Source organism: Panthera pardus, unplaced genomic scaffold (assembly GCF_024362965.1).
Source record: "Panthera pardus isolate Hobbes unplaced genomic scaffold, ASM2436296v1 HiC_scaffold_2, whole genome shotgun sequence".
NCBI lineage: Eukaryota > Metazoa > Chordata > Mammalia > Carnivora > Felidae > Panthera > Panthera pardus.
Genome location: NW_026526765.1, coordinates 67070977 through 67090903, shown reverse-complemented (window position 1 = coordinate 67090903; position 19927 = coordinate 67070977).

Here is a 19927-nt window from a genome sequence, read left to right as displayed (position 1 = left end):
CCATGGAGACCAACGCCTTTGATGAATCACACTCAAATGGGGTCCTTGCTATATTAACTGAATGTCCATAGAGTTATGTAGTGAAAAGATTGAGGTGTCTGGTTACAAGGCCTAGCACCCAATCTGTGACAAATAACAAATATCAATTATTACTATCATTTGATCATTTTGTCATTCATTTCTGAAAATTCTGCTATTCTGTTGTTCTTTAAATGTGTGAACATGACCTGTGGCTTGCGTTCCTTGATGAGCTGTTATCTCAGGTGAATTGTCCAGTGGTTAATAACTGTGACTATTATGTGAAGGATGAGTTTCTATTTGCAACTCTGCTGGATATTAAGATATTTCCAATCAAATGAAGACCCCTGTCTATGAATACCATATCCAGATCAATGTCTATTGTAACTGTATGTGACCAATTGGCAGCCTCTTATATTTCAAGTGGTAGGTAAGTGCATCTTAAGAGTTTCAAACTAGTGTTTGGGACTCAGCCACCTTGCTCTCAAAAGCAGTATAGTGTTAGGGAGGATTTCTCTAACCCTATTTGGGAGGATGCCTTAGGACAAGCTCCTTGGAAGCAAAAACTGAGATGGAGGTTCTTTTTATTTTTTTTTTTTAATATTCATTTATTTTTTTGAGAGAGAGAGTGTGTGTGCGAGCAGGGAAGAGGCAGAGAGAGAGGGAGAGAGAGAATCCCAAGCAGGCTCTGTGCCATCAGCACAGAGCCCGACACAGGGCTCAAACTAACCGTGACATCATAACCTGAGCTGAATCAAGAGTTGGACGCCTAACTGAATGAGCCACTCAGGCACCCCAAGATGGGGATTCTTATATAAGCAATTTATTGGCAGAATAATAGAGTACTCTCAGGAAAAACCTGTAAGGGAGTAAGGAAAGCAGAACAAGGGAAGGAAAATCATTAGGAAAGGATGTGGTTTCAGCAGAAGTCTCACTTCAGCCTGATCTCATGGGGAACTCTGGAGCATGAATTGTACCAGTTTGTTCTGCCTTGAGGTGAGGTGGGGGAGGGTGGTGATTACATCACCCCCTTTAGTCAGTCATCGGCCACAGGCCACCCTCCCAGGAAGGGAGAACCTCCCTGGCTTCTCTGGACAAGGGGGCTCCCATTGGCCAAGGGCAGGTGCCCAAAGAAGGGGACAGCTGTGAGCTGCTATTAGCAGCCGACACCCACAGCAAATGCGGGTGGGGTGTTGTGAGGAGGGAGGTCCAGCCTGGAAAAACAGGATCTGGGTGGGACACCAATAGCATCTGCCTCAGAGGACAAATGGCAATGGCGATTCCAATGCTAGACCTTCATCCAGGAGCAGACCCTAAAGGTAATTCGAACTTCCTTAAGCCATGCCATTTGGATCAATGCCAGCAGCTCTTGAATGCTCAGTAATCGAATTCTCAGTGATGAAATTAGAGCTGCCAAGTGGTACCAACTTATCAGAGAACTCGAGTTACAGAAATGTTCAGCCCACAGTGTACTGTTTCTGTTCCCCTATTTTAACTGTTATTAAATATTTTTAGGTTACTCCAGTAGAAAATAACACATCAGATGCACAATTCTTGTTCTAGAAATGCTTACATTTTACAACACTTGATGCTATTAGGAATTATCCGTATAAAATGATAAGGTGACATCATGATGATAGGAGTCTAGCTGTCTCCTTTAGAAGTTAAGTCTCACAGGGCAAAGCTGTGGTTTGGATGAGTAATCATGAAAAAAGTCGCAGGGCAATTTGCTAGGGACATGATGTTATATTGTTAGGAGAAAAATAAGTACATTGTATGCTCTGTGTTTCAGTACCAAAGGTTACTTCAGTAACCCACTCTCTGGGGTTAGCAGATGAACTTCGGGTAAGCAAATAACACAAACCAGTATTTGTTTATGAAGCATATTAAGCACAGTGAGACTCCCTGCAGATTTCAATTCTCATTCCATCTGCTACTATGCTTTCTGGAGGAATGGATTTCATGACCTGAAAGGGTGGTTATAACAGTGCTCCATTATAATGTTTCCTGGTCACAGTCCGTGCTCCGGGCCAGGTAGTACCGGTGCTCTGAATGGAGCTGGAGAGCCTGAATTTGGGAGCACTGGCCACCTGCACGGTTGCTGAGAGGTGCAGTTTTCTGGCACGATGCAGTACGCTCCGGAAGGAACCTGGGGCAAGAGTGCGGCAATGAATTCAGGGTCGAGGAGAGAGCATTTTGTCTTGCAACTACTGAAAAGAATTCTCTCCATAGACAACATATAGGGTGGGTCCCAAAGAGAACAAATGGGGAGAAGCATGATTGGGTGCCTAAAGAAATGACAGAAGGCATCCCACGAAAAGTGCAATAATTGTGTCACTTACTTTCCTTGAAACTCTCAAACAGCCACCTGTGCACACGAAAGGAACGTAGCTAAGTAAGCTGGAAGCTCTTGATCATATTTGATTTCTGTTGTCTTCCAGAGTGCCTGATATTCAATAAGCTTATTACATGTGTTAATTAATATTGTGTTATCATTGATGCCCTAGGGCCCAATTAGTTTTAACTTATACAAGTTTAAACACGTGGTATGAACTGGCCACTTGCATAAAGGGATAGCTTTTTGAGAAATGCTGTATTTATAAATTACCTCAAGAAGACTTGAAGTTTCCCACCCCTTTAGTTAAATAATTTGGTGAGAAAAATCTTGTTTCCTGTTTTCTCTACAGCCCCAAATTTCTCAGAATAATTTTTTGTAGGTAAATGTCGCAGCTCTTGGGGTGATAACCTACTGTTCTTTCCACATCACCAAATATAGCCTGGTGATAAATGGTGTAGCCCAGCAGTCAGAAATAAGAATCTCCTGGGGATCTTGTTAAAATACAGACTTGTAAAAATACCCCAGGGATTACGAGTTATTAGGTCTAGGGTGGGGCTCAAACATCTTATTCATAACAAGCACCCAAGTAGTTTGGTTGCACACGTGTCTCCATGGGCTATTGCCACAATAACATTGTATCACAAACCACCTGCATCTCAGGGGCGACAATAAACATCTACCTCTCACTCATCCATGCATCTGTAAGTTAACTGGAGTATGGTTCATCCACGCTGAACTAGGCTGCAAGCTGTTGGTTAGGTCCAGGTCTGTTCCACGTGTGTCTCATCCTACTTGAACCAGCATCTACCTAAGGCAGGGCTCTTCTCTTGGAGAAAAGCAGAAGTGGGAGAAGGCAAGCTCTCCACTCAAGCACATGCCAAGCCTCCACTCATATCTGATTCACTCATATCCCACTGGCCAAAGGAAGTAACAGGACCAAAGTCAAAGGAGAGGACATCCTAATGGGGGGAGTAAATATTTGCTGAACACTAATTTAATTCCTCACAAGGTAGTACATAAACTTTGTACTTTGAAAAACACTAAAGTCTTGGGGAGCCTGGGTGGCTCAGTCGGTTAAGCGTCTGACTCTCGATATCAGCTCGGGTCACGATCTCACGGTTCTTGAGTTCACACTGTGAGTTTAAGTCTGGCATCGAGCTCTGTGCTGACAGTGCGGAGCCTGCTTGGGATTCTCTCTCTCCTTCTCTCTCTCTCTGTCCCTCCTCCACTTACTCTCTCTCAAAATAAATAAACATTAAAAAATTTTTTTGGAAAACACTAAAGTCTCTTGAATTATCCAGGGAAGATGAATACAAGGACAATTTTGAATTTAGTTATTCAACAAATACTTAATGAATGACTACCAAATGCCAGGGAGGCAGATAATTAATTATTTGTCTTTAAAGAATCCTGTCCAGAGGCAAGTAAGTACATAGATAATTACCAGGCAATGAGCCAGTTAATATATAACAGAAGTAACAGAAGAGTTACTTTTAAAAATTTTAAACAGACCTAAAAACCAAAATGTAATGCTTTCTGTGGTCCAGGAATTATAAAGAATCCATAAGATATGGGAGACACACAGAGTCAGATCATAAGATGAAATCAGACCCAGAGTACTCACTGAAGAAGACTGCTACAAACTATGGGGGTGTCCTCTGGAATGTTCCAGCTCACAGGTTTTAGACATGAGGGCAAAGGAGACCTGGGATACCATCAGTTTAGAAAACAGCAAGAGATGACTTTTCATTGGCCCCAACTGGGGCTCACATCCACCCCTGAACCATTCCTATGACACTATTCAGCCCAATATGGATCATTATCCTGCTCCTAAAGGAAGAAGGTGAGGTGGTCAGCCACATGAACAGTGTGTGAGGTGGTTTCCCAAAGGAAAATCAAGGTACTGGCAAAAGAAATATGTCCTCCATGCTGGAAAACTATACAGCATAAATAAAAAGATTTATTTATGCTGAAATGGAAATAACTTCAAGACATAGTGTTGAGTAAAATAAAGTTGCAGAGTATTGTATAGATGGTATTTACGTGAATAAATAGTAGCCCCTCTCTCTCTGTTTTAAGTGGGGGGTAGGGTGAAGTGAGAAATGTTGCTGGATGAGAGAATGATAGTAAAAACAAGGTTGGCAAGGCAGAAAGAAAGAGATGTGTTTGGGAAACCGGAAAAAGTAATTTTTGTTTGTCACACAACACTTGCAGGGTGACAGGAATCTAGTTTGGAAAGGAAGTTAGGCAGTATTTTGAAGAGCCTTACATTGCAGGGTAAGAGATCTGCCTAATGCTGTTTCTCAAACTTGGCACTATGGATATTTTTAACCAGATAATTCTTTGCACAGGCCGTCCTGTGCATCTGTTTTGTGCCCTGGCCTAATGGTGTTCTTCTCTTTATCTCCTCTCTTCAGACAGCCAGAAATGTCCCCAGACTTTATCATATTCCCTGGGGGCAAAGTTATTCCTGGTTGAACACCACCCCTGTAGACAATGGGAATCGGGGAAGGTTTCAGCAAGCCTTCATATAATCAAAAATATGCTTTCCCTTACCTTCCACATGTAATCCACCACCAAGTAATCTAACCTTTTTTTTTTTTTAATATCTCTTGAATCCTTTCCTTATATCACTGTTCGTACTGATTTTGGAAAGGCCTTCATCATTCCCACAGAGATCCCTGCAATAGCTTCTTACCATATAAATTATATATTCCTGTATATACATTTGTATATCTAAAAATGCATGGAAATGTTATAGGATGCACACTAAAGTCCTAAAAAATAGTAAGTGCTTAACTTGGTGAAGAGACTGGGATTTGGAGAGGAGGTATAATAGAAAGGGATTTCGAATTTTTCTATATTATTTGAGGATGGTTGCCCTTCTCCACTCACTAGAAATCCCAAAACAATAGGACAGAACTTTGACTATCCTGCTCACTACTGTATCTTTAGAGCTTTGAAGAGCGTCTGGCACATTTTTAGTAGGTGCTTAGTAAATGTTGATGAAATGAATGAATGAAGAGGTGCTGTTGGCATGTTTATGGAATGAATGAATGAATGAATGAAGAGCTGTGAGAGGCCATGGGTCGATCAGGAAACTTCAAGTCATTTGGCATGACCACAGTGCTTGGAACAAAAGGAGTGGCAGGAGATGAATTGGAAAGGTAGGCAAGTGTCCACTCATACACAGTGCAAGGAAATTGCATTATTCACTGGCTAACAGAGACATCAGCTAGGTAGGAGACATGATAGGGTTTACATTTTAGAAAGGCCACTTGTACAGCCATTTGAAGGATGGAATGGAGGAAAACAAGATGCTGAACCAAATATCAGTCAAAGGCCTGTTATCAGAGCCCAGATGAGAAGTGATGACTCCTGAAACAAGGGAGGGGCAGGAGGGATGAGGAGCAGATGATGGTTTTGAGAGATATGCAGGCCCAGTTTACCTATGGATGCTAGGGAGGGTGGGAGAGGGGGTTTCTAAGACAACCCCAGGTAGCTGGATAGGCAACTTCAGGGATTATGGTGCCAGTCATCTGGAGAGGGGAAAGGTGAAAAGAAGTTCATGGGTGCAGGTTATGAGCTCATCCTCAGATGTTGATTTCAAGGATATTCTGGATCATCCTGGTAGAGATGTCCAACAGAAAACCTGGGGTCTGCAGTAAGGTCTCATTTTTTTCCTACCCAGGAAGAGGTTTCAATATTTCATTGACATTTTTAAAAGGAGCCAGTCCTCAGACAACAGAATGTTTAGTGCTTACTAACTTAACGGAGGAGGGGGAGCCCAGCAGAGATGGTTTTGTCCTAGAGCCAGCTTTCCCTAATAAACATTATCCTCTTGCTTCATTAGCAAGAACAACATACATTGTGTATTTTGCCATAAGGAAAGAGACTGAAAAACGTACTCCTGGGAGAGTTAAAAACAGAAGGTACACAGAGAGGTGTTTGGGGACACAGGTTGCCTTCAATTTAAAGGGATTATCTGGCCGAGAATTGCTGAGGGAGAGACAAAGGAACTCAAAATCCTCTCAGCTGGCCGGAACCTCAGCTCTCAGCTCTGAAACCCAGAACACCCATTTCTTTCACCTGCTGGTACAGCATTCTCTCTCTTTGAAGGCTCACACCTTACAGGGTGATTAATGGCATGATTTGGGATGAAGGGCCATAAACCTTGATGGCCATGATGTTCTGATTCCCTTGGGAACAGAGTTCTGCACCTGGCACTTCAGCACAGGGAGCAAAGGAGTACAAAAGAGACTTTCACCCTGGATTCTTTTTCCCCACTCTGAAAAGGTGAAGCCTGGGATGAGGAGAACTTTCCTCTCCCACAACAAAAGCTGAAAACTTAAACCTACCTTGTGCCTAACTACCATTTCTGGAAAACCTTCCCTTCTTTGTTTCTTTGTTTTTCGCAGCCATTGGAACTGGATTGTTCAAAGAAGTACCTGATCTTGTTTGTCAGATGAGAAACCAAAAATGCTGACCCTGAATTCTTTTATTTGCTCCTGCTGCTAACCTAGCAGTACTGCAGAATCTCAGATGCTTCAGCAGCTTTAGTCAGGCTGGGGGTACAGAATAATGAATGCATAAAGCTCCTTGACAGGAACCTTCTCTTCCCTCTGGAGGGAGGGAGGCCATTACCAAGGAGTAAGCACAAAAAGAAATGATATGTAGGCAGAGGAGGACAAAGGGTAATTTCAGCCAGTGCCGAAATTGACCTGCTGGTAATGTTTCTACTCAGGATTGTTTTTCTGCTTTGTTGTGTTGTCTGGGTCCTGCTATTAATTTTGTCAGAGGAAGAAAGTGAACCCATAAGGGCAGAGGTAGTATTTCATTCATCTCCAGGACTTAGCACAGAATCTCAATTTAGAGAGGCAGAGATTACGGAGAGGGCACCTTTTGCACATTCAAAAGGTAAATCACATTTATTTTCGGTTTGCAAAAGAGAAACATAGGTTTGGAGATGTCAAGAGACTGGTTCAAAATGCAAAGCTGGTCAATACAGTGTTTTAATTGGGCATCTTTGCAGGTAAGCAGCAGAATACAATTCTGGCATATTTAACCAAAAAAAAAAAAAATCATTTACTGGAGGGATATTGGCATACAGAGAAGATGGGAATCTAGAAACCCAAAGCACAAAAAAGGCCAGGAGTTAGGACAGATGCAAAGATAGTAGAGATTACCCGATAATGTCACTTAGGAGTCAATTCATGCAAACATTTTCCCCTATCCTTGCCATTACTCTGATCAAGATGGTCAAAGTCCCAGCAAAAAGCATTGGCCAAGATTGCCCAACCTCAGTTGCACATACCCACCACTTGGAGAGCAAGACATTTTCTCTAAGACTTAGATTCCCATCAAGTCTATATACAGTGGGGAAAAGGTTATTCCCCCAAAGGAAAATGGAGCACTGTTCGAAAGGGGGAATGGGGACTGAGTGGCCATAAAATTCAAATGACCACCTCAGAGTTGGGGTTCAAGCTTTGATACCAAAGTTTGTACTCTTTAACTAGGCCAGCATGATATAAGCAGTGGTTCTCAACCAGTGGTTATTTTGTCCCCCTGTGCCCAGGGACACTCAGCAATAATCTAAGCAAAGACATTTTTGGTTGTTACAGCTGAGAAGAGGTGCTGTTGGCACCTAGTGGACAGCAGCCAGAGATGCTGAGGAAAATCCTGCAAAGCACAGTACATCCCTCCACAAACCAGTGACCCAAACCACAATGTCAATAGTGCTAAGTTTAAGAAACTCTAGTATAAGCAAAGACAGGGGATGGAGATAATACACTGTGGTTTAAGAAAATTCAATAATTCAATTTGGTGCAAGAATGGGTCACATATAGAAAAGTAGAAGGGGGGAAAAAACTCAGAAAAGAGTTTCAGACCAGATTTTGTAGGGTCTTGAATGGCAGGCTAAGTTGTCTAAACTATATTTAATAGCATTGGGTGCTTCTTAGGCCAAAATTATACCTCAGTTGCCTGGGCATGGCAGATCTCTCCATGTATGCTGAATTTTTATCTCTAGAAGACCTTTACAGCACAAGTTTGAATGACATGAGACTGTCAGTGACAAAGCGCCATTAATATCCCCCATCCTAGACAAACTCTCAGGGTCCCAAAGTTTTGCTTCACTGTACTCCTCACATCTTTCAGGTATATGATATTGGAAAAGCCATCACTTCTAGAGTGGGTTCTCCTCCTAAAGAGATTAATGCTATTATCAACATTCTTTCAGGTATAGCCACTGAATGATCTTGATTCTTTCCAAAACAACCTGTTTTTATAATTAACGTATTTCCCTGAGTCCCATTTGTTCACATCTCTGAAATCAGAATGAACTTACAATTGATAGTATGTCCTAGTGTCACTGACAGCCCTTTTTTCTTTCTTAGGGATGTACAAAATAGTGGCATGATCAATGGCACGTTAAATTTAATGAAATATGATATATTTATTTTCTTCTCATTTGTCACTGGTTCAGTTTTATTCACTCTCATTTAAAGAGCTGGCTGTTGGCATTGTATGTAGGTATTAGTGTTGAACTCTGGCAGAATGCTAAGAACCATACAGAATATCATGATGGAACTGGCCCCTCTCTGTCATCATTATTTTGTAATTAGAAATACAACTCTTCTGTTGAACAGAAGAGGTTTTGTAACCATGCAACCATCTCCCCAGTGGGAACATCCAGGGCCTGCCCCCAGTGAAATGTGTTTCAAAGCTTTTAAAGAGTATGTGAAAGAAACATTCATTCAGGTTGAATTGCCTTGGCATATGCTTTTGGGCTGTTCTTATTTTATACAGACTTCCTTGGTCCATCATTAGATAATTTTATTTGTGCAAAGGAAATGGAGTAAAATTTCCTTCTACATCCTTTATCTATTTCTCATCTTCATCCTCTAACGGGACTTCCTCCATTCCTTTTTCATCACCATACATCAGTAAGATTAATATGTAATGAAATCCACCCTCCTGCCATATTATCAGCCTAAGATACAAAGGCGTTAAGTAAGGCTAAAGAAGGAGAACGGGCGATGAATAGTGGTGAAGCTTAAGCAACTGTGAATTTCCAGGAAATATTTATGAGCTGATTTAAATACTAATGAGCTGGTAGTCTGACAGAAGCAAGACTAAAATACAGGAGCACAAAGTCTCAGCTGGCCCGTGGGCTGTCTTATATCTACACAAGCTGTACAGTAGAGCGGCCACATTTTAAGCCTCCTGCTGAACAGACATTTCAAAATGCGGTTAAGTGAGAAATTGACATGTTCCCACCGATTTCAATTTTTTATTTCTGTCATCGTATTTACTAGTCAATTTGAATCCCAGGTTGAAAAAGATATCGAAGCCCTGAATGTAAAAACCTCTTCCCCCAAACCTGTTATCTAAATGACCACTGTATCAGGAAAGACTCTTTCAATTTCCTTTACTATGTCCCCTTTAAGGATCCACCAAATAGCCTCTTGTTACAAGTTCCTATGCAGCAGCATGAACAGGTCTCTGGAGTGTAGTAAGAGGTAATTTATCTGAAAGTGTCTCCTGTCTCAGCCTGACTGCAGAAAATACTTCAGTCGCCTATGGGTTAGAAAAGATGAAAACACTTGCTATTATAATAAAACAAATTTCACTTCGAAGGAGCTTTGTACATGTATTGCCTTGGGCCTGACAATCTGCTGACTTGATCCAAAATAAACAACTGGGTTTTGCATTTCTAAATCATATTTCAAAGTTCCACACACAGAATTGCTGTTAGGGCTTATTCAGTGGGGATTTTTTTTCTTTCTTTCTTTTTTCTTTTCTTTCCTCTTTTTTTTTTTTTTTTTTTTTTTTTTTTTGCATTTTTCCTAACATGAAGATGCTAAGTAAAGCAAGGAGAAAAATAGGAGGAGCAACCCAGAGAGATTCTGGAAAACTAGTCATCTTTAGAACAGGAAGCTATGTATCTCCACAGTTAGACAGCAGAGAGTTTGGTCACAGCATCTAGAAAACTTACACACATCGTGTTGCCCCAGGGGTACGATGCCCAGCAGGCCTAGGACTAGAATGAGTGCAGTGACACACTAACTTCAGGTGCAAAATAGAAGGTGGCACCAAAGAAGCTCAGTGATCAAGGCAAATACTATCTTTATGTAATATTTTTAAAACTCAAAATTAAGGCAAAAGCCTATAAAAACAACATAGTACCATTTTAAATAAAAACAGGATCCAACAATGCCAGGCCATGTCATATTGGAGCCTGAGGCAAAAGGAACAATGCATACCCCTACAAATATGGTTTTGTGGGTTTTTAAAATGTGTAGGTTTTTTCCCCTAGAAATCAATTTTGAATATATTGCTGATTAGTTTGCTTCTATTAAATCCAGGAAAGTAAAATTATAAAAGAATTCTGTTTGTGGCAGAAGTCAAATGTTTAAACTTAAAATACTATTGCGAATTTTCATATGGCTCCCTTTCTTCAATATTTTCTCATCTATATGAATGTTTTGTCCAGAGCTCTGCTGTGATAGCATTGCACAGAAATGGCCCAGCCGTGTTAAAGATATTAAAGATATGCAAGGCTGGAAAACCAAGCTGAAGGCCACGTTAAGACCTCTTGTCAAGGATATTCTGGTAATCTGGGACCACATTTTATTTTACACACAACATTTGTGGACCACTGCATTAGGGTGCTACAGTTAACAGACAACCCATACTTCATTACTTAATGATGCAAAAATTTGCTTTCAGATAGTAAAAAGTCCAGAGCAAGCTGGGCTACAAGAAACAGTGAGCAGACTGTGACTCATATCATAGATAATAACCTAATCTCCCTATTGCATAAAAGCTCCTAGAAATCAGCAAGGGACAAAAAAACCAGCAACATATAGAATAACATAGAATAAGAGGCAAAAGATATAAATATCCAATTCACAAGGGAAAAAACATATGAAATGTTCACTTTCTTTTTTTTCTTTAAGTTTTTATTTATTTGAGAGAGAGAGAGAGAGAGAGAGAGAGACAGCACGAGCAGGGGAGGGGCAGAAAGAGAGGAAGACAGAGGATCCAAAGCAGGCTCCGTGCTGACAGCAGAGAGCCGGATATAGGGCTCAAATTCACGAACCGTGAGAACATGACCGAAGCCAAAGTTGGAGGCCTAATTGACTGAGCCACCCAGGCACCCATGAAATGTTCATTTTCACCTGATTTCTTATTAAGAAAATTAAATATTAAAGCTATCCTGACGGGTGCCTGGGTGGCTAAGTCGGTTGAACATCTGACTCTTCATTTCGGCTCAGGTTATGATCCCAGGGTCATGAGATCGAGCCCTGCATCGGGCTCCACACTGAGTGTGGAGTCTGCTTAAGATTCTGTCTCTCTCTCCCTCTGCCCCTCTCCCAACTCATGCACTCTCTCTCTAAAATTAAAAATATAAATAAATAAATAAATAAATAATAAATTTCTGTACAGTGATTTTGTATCCTGTGAATTTACTGAATTCATTTTTCAGTTTTAGCAGTTTTTTGGTGGACTCTTAAGGGTTTTCTAATATGGTATCATGTCATCTGCAAATAATATATATATAATGAAAGTTTTACTCTTCCTTACCAATTTGGATTCCTTTTATTTCTTTTTGTTGTCTGACTGCTGTGGCTAAGACTTCCAGCGCTATGTTGAATAAAAAATGGTGAGAGTGGACATCTTTGTCTTGTTCTTGACCTTAGGGGAAAAGCTCTCAGTTTTGCCCCATTGAGGATGATGTTAGCCATGGATTTTTCATATATGGCCTTTATTATGTTGAGGTATGTTCCCTCCAAATCTACTTTGTGAAGGGTTTTTATCATGAATGGATGTACTTTGTCAAATGTTTTTTTGTGTATTGAAATGGTGATATGGTTCTTATCCTTTCTCTTATTGTTGTAATGTATCATGTTGGTTAATTTGTGAATCTTGAACCACACTTGCAATCCAGGAATAAATCCCACTTGATCATGGTTAATGATGTTTTAATATATTGTTGGATTCAGTTTGCTAGTATTTTGTTAAGGATTTTTGCATCGATGTTCATCAGAATAATTGGCCTGTAGTGCTCTTTTTTTGTGTGTTGTCTTTATTTGGTGTCAGTATCAGGGTAATGCTGACCTCATAGAATGAATCTGGAAGTTTTTCTTTCTTTTCTAATTTTTTGGAATAGTTTGAGAAGAACAGATATTCAATCTTCTTTAAATTTTTGGTATAATTCACCTGTGAAGCCATGTCATCCTGGACTTTTGTTTGTTGGGAGTTTTTAGATTACTGATTCAATTTCTTTGCTGGTTATCAGTCTGTTAAAATCTTTTGTTTCTTCCTATGTCAGTTTTGGTAGGTTATATGTTTCTACAAATTTATCCATTTCTTCAAGGTTGTCCAATTTGCTGTCACATAAGTCTTCATAATATTCTCTTATAATTGTTTGTATCTCTGTGGTGTTTGTTGTTATTTCTCCTCTCTCATTTATGGTTTTATTTATTTGAGTCTTTTTTTCTTAATAAGTCTGACTGGAGGCTTATCAATTTCATTGATTTATTTCAAAGAACCAGCTCCTGGTTTCATTAACCTACTCTATTGTTTGTTTAGTTCCTATATTATTTATTTCTGCTCTAATCTTTATTATTTCATTCCTTCTGCTGGTTTTAGGTTTGGTTTGTTGTTCTTTTTCTAGTTCCTTTATGTGTGAGATAGGTTGTTTAGTTGATATTTTTCTTGCTTCTTGAGATTGGCCTGTATTGCTATAAAATTCCCTCTTAGAATTGCTTTTGCTGCATCCCAGAGGTTTTGAACCATTAGATTTTCATATCCATTTGTTTCCATGTACTTTTTTACTTCTTTTATTCCTGGCTGACCCCAAAATCTGCATTTCTTCACTGTTGCCTACATTCATGTTCCAAATCTTTAACGTAGCATTCAAGGAAAATTACAATTTAGCTCAAATCAATCTTTCCACAGTTGATTCCTACTAAGCTCCCCACTCCTACCCTCCATGCATGATACACACATACACAACCACTGCTATCCCTGGAACCTCTCCCTAAAGATAATTACTGTTAATAGTTTTCATTTCAGAAAAAATATAATGTGCTTATGCCTACATTTATATTGTATGCACATTGCTTTTCAAAAAATTTAGCTAGGTGATCATCTTTTTATGTATTACATATTTTTAAGAATTTTCCATATCATGAACTTTTCCCTTTTATTTATATATCTTGTGATTTTTATATATCAGTACATATGGGCTTTTTAATGGTTAGATAATATTCTGTCACAGGGATATATCATATTTTAACTTACTTTTCCCTTGCTGGACATTTATGTTGTTTCTATTATAGTTGTTCCACAAGTGATGGTATAATAAACACCTTGGCACGTTTTTACCATAATATCAAAATGTAATTGTTAGACAAATGTTATGTGCATTTAAAAATATGATTGAGGGTTGCCTGGGTGGCTCAGTCAGTTAAGAGTCTGACTTCAGCTTAGGTCATGATCTTACAGTTCGTGAGTTAGAGCCTCGCATCAGGCTCTGTGCTGACAGCTCAGAGCCTGGAACCTGCCTTGGATTGTGTGTCTCTCTCTCTCCTTGTCCCTCCCCTGCTTGTGCTCTGTGTCTTCTCTCTCTCTCTCAAAAATAAACATTAAAAAAATTTTTTAATATGATTGATATGGGGTTCCTGGGTGGTTCAGTCAGTTAAGCATCCCACTCTTGATTTCAGCTCAGGTCACGATCTCATGGTTCATGAGTTCGAGCCCTGCATCTGCATTGTCAGTGCAGAGCCTGCTTGAGATTCTCTTTCCCTCCCTCCCTCTCTCTCTGCCCCTCCCCTGCTTGTGCATGCACTCTCTCTCTCTCAAAATAAATAAATAAACTTTAAAAATATAGGGGCGCCTGGGTGGCTCAGTCAGTTGAGCGTCCGACTTCAGCTCGGGTCATGATCTCACAGTCTGTGAGTTTGAGCCCCGCATCAGGCTCTGTGCTGATGGCTCAGAGCCTGGAGCCTGCTTCCGATTCTGTGTCTCCCTCTCTCTCTGCCCCTTCCCTGCTCATGCTCTGTCTTTCTCTGTCTCAAAAATAAATAAAAACATTAAGAAAAAAAAATTAAAAAAAAATATATATATATATGATTGATAGTGTCAAATTGCCTTCACAAAGGGTGTATCAGGCTATGCTTTCAACAAGTATATGAAACAACTCCTTCCTTCTGCACTCTCACCAATATTGATTTTGAAACTTTAAAAAGTTGCCTGATAGGCAAAAAGTATTCTTTTTATGCTTAATTCACATTTCCTTAATTATGAGAATTAGCATGTTTTTATACAAATTTGTATTTCTTTTTCTATGAACCATCTATTTTAGTTTGGTAGAGTCAAATGAAGCCATCTTTTCTATTATGACTCCAGGGTTTAGAGTTGTGTTTAGAAAGTCTTCTCTATTGGGGCACCTGGGTGGCTCCGTCGGTTAAGGGTCCAACTTTGGCTCAGGTCATGATCTCATAGTTCACGAGTTCCCCTCCCCCACTCACACTCTGTGTCTCTTTCTCTCAAAAATAAATAAACATTAAAAAAATTTTTTTAAAAAGAAAGACTTCTCTACTTCCACATGTTACACACAAACATGTACACACACACACACACACACACACACACACACAAACTCCCCTATATTTTCTTTTAGTCTCTCATATATCTTTAAATGTGTAAATCTTTAGCCCATTTAGATTTGGTTGGGGGTAGAAATAAGGTGATTTATCCTGAGAGGTTAGACTGTAATTTAATTATTTTCCCAAATGTCCTAATAGAACTTCCTGAACAATCTATACCTTCTTAATTGTTTTAAATTATAAAGTATATTATATTCTAAATTCCCATAGGTAATAGGTCTTATCTATTCTATTCTATATATCTGAATATCTCTTCTCACCTAATACACATTTAGGTTACTATAGCTTTATAGATATTTTTCAGCTGATGAGGCTGGTCACCACCTCATAGTGCTTTTTTTTTTTCTTTACAAAATATTCTTAGCTATTTTAGAATATTTAATCTTCCAGAAGAACGTACAGGATAATTTGAGGAAAATGATATTTTTATACTATCAAGTTCTTCTGACCCTAAGTCCAGTCCTCAAAATGTCACATGAAATCACTAGATAATTACTTAGTGAACCTGAGACCAAATCCTTGTGGACATTTCTGACTAGATTAGTTTGTGTGAGTCATCTGAATCTATGGCATAATTACACAATTCTCCCCTTTCTTGTGTAGGCACATGAGAATTACATGGGTATCAGGGAAACCAGACCCAGAGTAAAAAATAAACAGTCCTCCATATCCTTCAGGAATTTTTTAATAGAAAAATCAATCATTTACATCCTGTCCACAGTGAGAGTGGAGCTCCAGCCACAATCAATAGTGAGGCTCATGTGTGCTGGAGGCTGTATGCATCTTGGGTGTAGGATTCCTGGCTCCTGGCCATAACCAATATAGGAATAAATGCCATTTAATTCCACCCAGCTGTTCCTGGGGCCTTCCATGGGTGGGTCTGCCTAGGGGTGTTTCATTCGAATCCCAGGAAAAAATGTGCCCTTCAATTGCTTGGCACAGAGCCAGATTTGCTAGGCCTTTCAAACACACCACTGTGGGGGAGAAGCCACGAAGGCTGTTCACATCACGGACCAACCAGGCCAAGGTGTTCTACTGGGGTCCCCGCCAGTCTGCTGCAGTGCTGTAAACTCATACTTCACTTCATACATAAAAACCAGTGATTTGTGTTCAGTGATATCTTTCTAACATCTGAGGTTAAGATATCTTTACCTATATAAAGAAATGGAGCAGTGTAAATAATTAAATAGATTACACTTTACATAGTATTAAAGATGACATCAATCTATGTAAATTAGTGTAATGAAGAGATTGTCATGTTCTTATAAAATAAAAAATAGACCTTCTTTTGGTTGTCAGTAGGCTACCAAATTGATGGGTTGTGTGTTTAGGTGCCAAAAAAGCAATTTCAGGTTCTGTAAAGAGTAGTCATTTCCCATTTCCCATCATATAATTCCAGTGTTATAGTTCAAAATTATCCTTCTTCCCCTGAAAAACAAATAAATGCAAGGGACCTATGTGGTGTGCTCTTTTGTTATTGTTCTGTTTTATGTTGATGCTTTCCAAGATTCTTAGAGGATTTAGAAATTGTGCACAATGTTCAAGGTTATACCAAGAGAGTGGGTAGTGTGGCTGAGGCCAGGTGGCATAGTAGAGTTGGGAGGTTCATTGGAACTGAAGTATGGCTAAATGGGCTTGGGGCAGCCCCAAATCAAAGGCTCCCTGCATTTTTGCCCTGGTAGGCAGAAGTTATATAGGGAATAGAAGAAAAGGGTTCTTGTTGAGAACCCACTTGATGCAAGGTGTATATTTTATCATAATCAATCCCCACCATACCCTGCTTTAAGAACTATGCCTCAGTATTTAAATTAGCCATATATATTTTAATTCATTAATCAAACTCTTAACAGTTACAATATGGAAAATCTGTAGGCTGGCCACCTCCCCTTTTAGGAAAGGAAACATATTTATTGAGTACCTACTATGTTTCAGATTTGTGTTAAGAATGCTGTTGAAGGGCGCCTAGGTGACTCAGTTGGTTAAGTGACCAACTTTGGCTCAGGGCATGATAGCATGGTCCATGGGTTCGAGACCCATGCCGGGTTCTGTGCTGACAGCTCGGAGCCTGGAGCCTGCTTCAGATTCTATGTCTCCCTCTCTCTCTGCTCCTCCCCCACTTGCACACTGTCTCTGTCTCAAAAATAAATAAATGTTAAAAAAATAAAATAAAAAAAGAATGCTGTTGACAATTTCTAGCCCATCTTAGCTTTTCTGTATTTTGAATCCATATTAATTTACATAATAGATTTTTCTAAATATTCAGTTTAAATTTTTTTAATGTTCATTTATTTTTGAGACAGAGAGAGACACAGTGCAAGCAGGGGAGGGACGGAGAGAGAGAGGGAGACACAGACACAGAATCCGCAGCAGGCTCCAGGCTCTGAGCTGTCAACATAGAGCGTGATGCTGGGCACAAACTCACGAACCATGAGATCATGACTTGGGCCAAAGTTGGACATTTAACTGACTGAGCCACCCAGGTGCCCCTCTAAATATTCAATTTTAAAAATGTATTGCATAATCTACAGCACTTAGACAAAGAGAAGTTGGGAATTTCACCAAAGGAGAAGTTTAAATTTCTTAGGAGAATAATTTCTTCTGAGATCTAGATGCTCCAGTCGAAAGTGTTTTAGAATGTTCTCAAGCCCTGTAGAGTGCAACACATCGTAGGAAGGGACTTCCTCCCAAGCTACATATTTCAAATAACAAATAGAATGTGCTAGAGTGGGGCTGTCTTGGGTATGGCTGACTGTTGCTCAGCATCCATTCAGTCTCATTCTCTGTGCTTCCATGCAGCAGAGCCTGATACAGTAAAATCTACATTTTCTAGACTCCCTTGATGCCAGAGTTCTGGATGTCACATGGGCTCTGGCAATGGGATTGCACTTACATTTGATTTAGATTATGGGAATGAAACCAAGAACATCTTCCTGTGACTTTTTCTACTGACAAACAAGGTCTCAGTGTCAAGCAGCAGGTGGTGGCTGGACTCAGACTTCCAATATCTAGTCTCCAGCTTTAAGAGGGTAGAGAGGTCTTACAGAGGTGAAGAGGCAGTGTTCACTACAGTGGTGGCTTCTTGGTCCCTATATTACCTCTATAGCTGTGTGTTCTTAAACTCAATATTGCCAGTAGCCACAGCTGATCCCTGCTTTTCCATCCAATGGTTTTAGAACTATCTAATGCCCTGTATTAAGTTACTTTTCTATTTAAAATACCTAAAGTTGGGGGGCGCCTGAGTGGCTCAGTTGGCTAAGTGTCTGACTTCGGCTCACGTCATGATCTCACAGTTCATAAGCTTGAGCCCTGCGTCCAGCTCTGGGCTGATAGCTCAGAGTCTGGAGCCCACTTCAGATTCTGTGTCTCCCCCTGTCTGCCCCTCCGCTGCTTGCACTCTATCTCTCACATTGTCTCAAAAATAAATAAACATTTAAAAATATTTTTTTAATAAATAAAATAAAATAAAATACCTAAAGTTGGGATACCTGGATGGCTCAGTCAGTTGAGCATCAGACTTTGGTTCAGGTCATAATCTCATGGCCCTTGAGTTTGAGTCCCACGTTGGGCTCTGTGCTGACAGCTCAGAGCCTGGAGCCTGCTTTGGATTCTATGTCTCCCTTTCTCTATGCCCCCCACTGGCTCACACTCTGTCTCTCTTTCTTTCAAAAATAAACATTAAAAAAAAATAAAATACCTAAGTTGTTCTGTTTCCTGTACTAAACCCTGACTGATACAGGAGAGCCTTAAAAGTTTTTGAGGTCCTCTGAATTTAAATTTTTCCCCCAGGAATGAAGTACTAGCAAGAAGGAAATAAATGTTTAGTATATTTAAGTCACGTTTTCATAAGTAATTTATTCTAGAATAATTAGAAGGCATAATAATAGCTTACCTTTATTATGCATTTATAGTCATTACTCTATTTAATCCTTATAGAAAACTCCATTTTACAGAAGAGAACCCCAAGGGTTAGAGAAGTTAAAAATATTTTTTAATTAATTTATTTAGAGAGAGTGTGAGCGAGCTCACAAATGTGTGTGAGTCAGGGAGGAACAGATAGAGAGGGAGAGACAGAATCCCAAGCAGGCTCAGTGCCGTCAGCCCAGAGCCTGATGTGGGGCTCAAACCTATGAACTGTGAGATCGTGACTTGAGCTGAAACCAAGAGTCAGGGGCTTAACTGACTGAGCCACCCTGGTGCTCCCCAAGGGTTAGAGAAGTTAAGGAACTTTTGTTTGACAGTATTGGAGTAGACAGAACAATGGTGTCCCCTAATAGATGCCTCCATCCTAATCCCCAGAACCTGATTACTATGCTGCCTTACCTGACAAAAGGAGCTTTGCGGGTGTGATTAGATAAAAGCTGTTGAGATGGGGAGAGTGTCCTGAGTTATCCAGGTGGGTCCAATGTCATCACAAGGGTCTTGATAAGAGGGAGGCAGGAGGCCAAAGTAGAAGGACAAATGACAACCAAATCAGAGATCAGAGAGGGAGAGGTTTGAGGATACCACACTGCTGGCTTCAAAGATGGAGGGTGGGGCCGTGAGCTAAGGACTGCAGGTGGCCTCTAACACCTGGAAAAACAAGGAAATGGATTCTCCCCTAGAGCCTCCAAAAGGGATGCAGTCCTGGGGTGCCTAGGTGGCTCAGTCGGTTAAGCATCTGACTTCGGCTCAGGTCATGATCTCCCGGTGAGTGAGTTTGAGCCCCGTGTCCAGCTCTGTGCTGACAGCTCAGAAAGCGGAGCCTATTTCAGATTCTGTGTCTCCCTCGCTTTCTGCCCCTCCCCCACTCCTGCTCACACACTCTCTCTCTCAAAAATAAATAAACATTTAAAAAATAAAAAAAAAAAAGGGATGCAGTCCTGTTGACCCATTTTAGACTTCTGACCTCTAGAAC